At 41.5% G+C, this 6,323-nt stretch overlaps 1 pseudogene; it reads right to left on the minus strand.

Moving 5' to 3' along the window:
• Positions 1-4,082: 4,082 nt before the first annotated feature.
• LOC104660920 lies at positions 4,083-5,458 on the minus strand (annotated as a pseudogene).
• Between the last annotated feature and the right edge of the window lie 865 nt (positions 5,459-6,323).

Below are 6,323 nucleotides of genomic sequence, written 5' to 3' on the forward strand. Positions count from 1 at the left end.
AGAGATGGTACAAAAACTGTAGTAGGGAGGGTCAGTTCTGGGGTAGAAAATGCCAACTGGCTTAAGAAGTTATTCCAGTATGGGCTACATGTCAGAATGGTCTTGTGGTGCTTGGTCTTGGCTGATGGACACTTACAATTAAACATTTTTTTCATGATTTTCTTTTTCTGTTGTTTATTGAGTAGTCATGATCTTATTGATATTTTTCTATAGGGTACTTATATATTTCTTATAGATTTGCATGAACTATTTATATTTAAGATGTGATAAAGCTTTTATTTGTCATTTGGCACAAATAATAACACCAAATATTGTCAGGCAGCTTAAAGGTGCTGAGCTGGCTTGTGTGGAGGAGGGATTGGGGGGTAGAGGAGGTCTTGGTGGGGGTTAGGTCTGGCAGTGTGGGATTAGATGGCAAGGTGTGCAGAAGGGAACATGCTCTCCAAAGGATCTGGAAGGACATTGGCACAGCCTGTAAAACCTGGTTTCACTGAACCAATTTTCATCAAGCATTGACAGATGCCTGTCTGGGATGACAAATCCCAATGCCTACCACAGTACCTAGTACATTGTGGGTGCTCAGTAAATATATTTTTTTAATGGATGAAATAAACATGTGTTTGATAGACTAGCTTCTATCTGTTGTTTCCACCACTGGGCACCCCAAGCCCCAATCCCTGTACTAGTTTATAACCATGTCCCTTCAATCCATTGCTGCCTATTGCCGCTATGACAATGTTTCGCTATATTTTCCCTTCCATTGCGTAGAGGGTAGCAGGATGGAAAGAATATGAACTTTGGAAAAAATATAAGCTTGGGTTCATATCCTAGCTCTGCAGTTTGGGTGAGTGATCTGTTTTCCTAGTTGTAAAATAGAGATAATAATATCCCTGTGGTCAGTTAGATTATAGTTAAGCAAATATTCACTCTCCTCCCTACTTTTCCCACACTGGAGAAGTAAATTTTCCCAACCTGTTGATGTTGGGCTTGGCCCTATAACTTGCTTTGGCCTCATGGTGGGTGAGGTGTCCTTCCCTGCCTGCACTTGGATCTTGGGCCTAGTTGTGTGATTTGCTTTGACCAAGACTTAAAGAAAAGGCTTAAAGTGTCTTGCTGGAGTTGTGCTTGTCTTCTTGTGCTTCCAATTTTTCGATGAGAATAATATGTCTGGGTAGCTACTGTGTCCAAGGAGGATGGAGAGAGGTGGAGCAGACCTGAATTCAACCTGCAGCTGAGTCCAGCCTAAATCAACCAAGCCATTGCTAACCTGCTGATTTATGAGTGAGAAATAAAAATACTTATTGTTGAATGTCACTGAGTTTTAGGGTGGTTTATTATACAGAATTATTGAATATAACTGACGGGTACAATGCTCTGTTCCTTCAGGTTACTCAGTATTAGATATCCTGCAAGAAGAATACCTAATCCTAAGTAAAGTATTCTGTCTGCTTCCAATTTATCTCAAGGAAAGACTAATTTTTGTTCTACAGCTACAGATAAACTTGTATGATTTGGACCCTTTCCCTCAAATGCTCCTACAATTGAGGATGAGAAAATAGCTACATCTGGTATTTCTGTGACTACCAAGAATATCAAGTTCCATGAAATTTGGCTTACCAAATCCTAAAAGCCTTATCAAAATATTTTCTTTAAAGCTTCTCTCTCCAGATTAATTCCTTATTAGCAAATGATGACTCTCTGTCTTCTGGTGAGGAGCGTGCTCCCAGGAACTAGATGGTTGCAGGTCTTTCTGATATAAACCATTCCAAAATTATTCAGAAAGGGCATTCCTGGAATATATAATTATAGAATATGGTGAAGATAACTTAAAAACAAGGTTTAGGAGCAGATATCTAAAATTGCTGTCATTTGCCTGCAGTGATGCAGTGGGAACTGTGAAGGTTGTAGTCTTCCTGTCTGGACAATCCCCTCAATGATGTTTTTCCCCCAGCTACTGCCATTTCCTCCTCCCAGCCTCTAGAGCCGGGAGCACAAGTTGTGCAATTACTACCTTTGTAATACTCATATACAGCCCCATTAACACTTTTTATGGATGTGCTATACCCGGCAGGTTTCTCTTTTCATGTTTATATTCTTGTCAGCTGAGGCTTCCACAAAAAACATCAGAGACTGGGTGGCTTAAACAACAGACATTTTTTTCTTACAGTTCTGGAGGCTGGAAGTCCAAGATCACGGTGTCAACAGAGTTCGTTCTAGTGAAGTATCTCTTCCTGGCTTGCAGATGGGTGCCTTCTCACTGTCCTCACAAAGCCCTTCCTCTGTAAGGGTGTGGAGAGAGATTGCTCTTTGGTGTCTCTCCTTATCAGGACACTAATTCTATTAGATCAGAGCCCCACCCCTATGGCCTCATTTTAACTTAATTACCTCCCTAAAGGTCCCATCATGAAATATAGTCACATTTGGAGTTAGGGCTTTAACACAGAAAGTTTAGGGGGCACAATTCAGTCTATAGCAATACCCAAGCACAGGAAATAGTTAAAAAAAAAAAAAAAAAAAAAGAGAGGACACAGAAGTCAGGGGATGTGGAGTCTTGTGTGGCTTCATGTGTAGAGGCCACGTCTGGCTCAGTGTGAGGAATTGTACAAAGACACAGGAAAGGGAAAGGGGTGGTCACTGCAGCACCTGCCAGACGAGCTATGATTTAAAATCTGACTTGGAAGAAAACCATCAGGCATGTCAGTAAGGCTGCCTCTAACCTGTCAAGATTATATGTTTACAGCTCTCCAAAGAGGCTGTGAGTTAGACCAGGCAAATGCTGAATGATGGTTCAGCTAGTAACCATTATGGTAGCCATCTGCTTTGTTAGCCATGGCATTTGGCTAATAAAGCGTGGGAAACCAAGCAGGAAGGAGCCTTGAGGATGGAGGCGAGAATGGAAAATTCCCTTGATTTCCTAATGTTTTGCTTTGTGATTTTTATTTACTCTTGCCTCAAATATTAATGTACATGTCTCAGTCTCAGAGAGGGCTTTTTTAGTCTCCTGGCACTGGTCAAATCCTTCTGTAGCACTGCATTCTTACAACTAGTTTTCACTTATATTGCTGGTAGTGAGATGATTACTAATGACGCTAGCTGTTCAACATCCAACTCATCTTCATAAATGTAAGCCCCACAAGGGCAGGTCTATGTGTGTCTCATTCACTGTTGTATCCTTCGTGCTTGCATAATATTGTCCTAGAGGGGGTGTTCAGAAATATGTGTTGAATGAATGAACAAATGGAGGAATGAGGAGGAGTAGCCTATTTCCTTCCTCAACATGTGCTTGTGAGTTAATGGATAGAATAGGTTGTTAAACCCCACTCTCTGAAAATCCTTTCTCCACCTTCCTCCATACCAGCTTTCCATTTCCAGAAACCTTCAATTTTTATGAGGTCTGGATGTTTGCCTGGTCAGCGCCTTCAAGGGAGGGCCAATCTTTCCCTGAATATTGATGCTTGCTCTTAGAAATCACTTGCCCTAAATATACTAAAGGCTTTGGTAGAATGGAAAGAGTATAGGCAGTTGAGCTGGAAGAGACCTCCATTGGAATTTTATTTTTGTCATTTGGTGTGTATGAACTTGGGCTATTTAAGCAATCTGTTTTCTTAACTGAACTTGAGTTTGCTGTGAGGATAAATGCAATAGCATAAGGAACAGTGCTTTGAGAGCAGTGAAATCCTTGTAGAAATGTTTGTGATTTTAAGTGGAAGTGGTAAAAGTACCTCCTTTGATTGACTAGAACAGGTTTGGGAAGCTCTCATATCGACACCATTATATACTCTTTTTTTTTCTCATTAAACTTTTTAAATGGGTCTCAAAATTCTGTGACAAAGTTTTGGCCAAGTTGTTTCCATTAAAAAGTACTGATTTTAAAAACTAATAACTTAAAACTGTCACTCACAAAAAAGAAAGCCAAAGTGGTCCACAAAACATTCTCCTTTCCTTCTGAATGTTTTACGATGCATTGTTATCTTTAACCAGTCTTTTACTACTAAACTTAAGTGTCCAATTGAAACAAACAGTTCTGAGACCATTCTTCCACTACTGGTTAAGACTGGGGTGGCAGGTGCTAGGGTTAATATTCATTTAGCCTTCTAAGCTTTCTAGGCAGACTTGGCAACCTTGCCAGCTCCAGCAGCCTTCTTGTCCACTGCTTTTATGATACCCACGACAACTGTCTGTCTCATATCACAAACAGCAAAGTGACACAGAGGTGAATAGTCTGAGAAGCTCTTAACACACATGGGCTTGGCAGAAACCATATCAACGATGGCAACATCACCAGACTTCAAGAATTTGGGGCCATCTTCTAGCTTTTTACCAGAATGGCAATCAATCTTTTCCTTCAGCTCAGCAAACTTGCAAGCAATGTGAGCATGTGGCAATCCAGTACAGGGACATAACCAGGGCTGATTTGGCCTGGATGGTTCAGGATAATCGTCTGAGCAGTGAAGCCAGCTGCTTCCATTGGTGGGTCTTTTTTGCTGTCACCAGCAACGTTGCCACGACAAAGATCCTTGACAGACACATTCTTGACATTGAAGCCCACATTATCCCCAAGAAGAGCTTCACTCAAAGCTTTGTGATGCATTTCGACAGATTTTGCTTCAGTTGTAATGTTTACTGGAGCAAAGGTGACCACCATACCAGGTTTGAGAACACCAGTCTCCACTTGGCCAATAGGAACAGTACCAATACCACCAATTTTGTAGACATCCTGGAGAAGCAGGGCTTGTCAGCTGGATGAGTTGGTGGTAGGTTGCAGTCCAGAGCCTCAAGCAGCGTGGTTCCACTGGCATTGCCATCCTTACAGGTGGCTTTCCATCCCTTGAACCAAGGCATGTTAGTACTTGGCTCCAGCATGTTGTCACCATTCTAATCAGAAACTGGCACAAATGCTACTGTGTCGGGTTGTAGCCAATTTTCTTAATGTAAGTGCTGACTTCCTTAATGATTTCCTCATATCTCTACTGGCTGTAGGGTGGCTCAGTGGAATCCATTTTGTTAACACCGACAATTAGTTCTTTCACACCCAGTGCATAAGCCAGAAGGGCAGGCTCTCAGGTCTGCCCATTCTTGGAGATACCAGCCTCAAACTCACCAACACCAGCAGCAACTATCAGGACAGTACAGTCAGCCTGAGATGTTCCTGTAATCATATTTTTGATGAAATCTCTGTGTCCTGGGCCATCAGTGATAGTCCCATAGTACTCGCTGGTCTCAAATTTCCACAAGGAGATATGAATGGTGATACCACGTTCATGCTCAGCTTTCAGTTTATCCAAGACCCAGGCATACTTGAAGGAGCCCTTTCCCATCTCAGCAGCCTCCTCAAATTTTCAATGGTTCTTTTGTCGATGCCACTGCATTTATAGATCAGATGGCCAGTAGTGGTGGACTTGCCCAAACCTATGTGTCCAATGATGACAATGTTGATATAAGTCTTTGCCTTTCCCATTTCGGCTTTTAGGGGTAGTTTTCATGACACCTGTGTTCTGGTGGCAAACCTGTTGTGAAAAAGCCCTATATGATCTTTTACACAGTTTTATTGTATCAGCTAAAGGGCTGCTGATCTCCAAATCTGATGAAACTGCCTAATTTGGCTCAGTTTTCAATGACAATAGTGAAACATAATGAATAATGTGGAAAATACATCATTGAGGAATCACACAGATGAATGGAAGTCATTAACTCAATTAAGATGTGCCTGCTCTGAGAATATGGTATCACAGCAGTCTATCTGGATATATTAATGGCAAGATAAATATTTTCTGCATCTGAAATCTACTCATATCTGTTGTTTTTCTAAATATATGATTTTTTTTTGATGCTGATCAGAAGATCTGATTCTTCCTTCTATAGTAGTGGAATGCCTAATTTAGGAGTTTTGTGCAATGGAACATTCATGAGCTTTGAAGTTACAACTGTGAAGTTTGATCGCTGCTTTTGTGACCCATCAGCTGCCTACTCTCCTTGACTTTCAGGTATCATTGAAGATTAGATGAGATACACCAGTGCAGAGCTCAGCAAATGATAATTTCCTTCCTTCTCTCTCTCCCTCACTCCCTTTTCTTTTGGCGTGGGGGAGTTTCTTTTCTTGGAGGGGGGGGGAGGGGAGGGAGGGGGTCTTTTTGTAGGAGGGTGCTTTTGCTTTCTGTCTTTTCTCTTCTTTCGCTCTTCTCTGGGCTTCTTCTCTCTCTCTCTTCTCTTCTTTCTTCTTTCTTCTTTCTGTTCTTTCTTTCTGTCTTTCTCTTTCTTGTTCTTCTTCTCTCTCTTCATTCTTCCGTCCTTCCTTCCCTTCCTTCCTTCCTTCTTCCCTTCCT

Source organism: Rhinopithecus roxellana, chromosome 5 (assembly GCF_007565055.1).
Source record: "Rhinopithecus roxellana isolate Shanxi Qingling chromosome 5, ASM756505v1, whole genome shotgun sequence".
Taxonomy (NCBI): Eukaryota; Metazoa; Chordata; class Mammalia; order Primates; family Cercopithecidae; genus Rhinopithecus; species Rhinopithecus roxellana.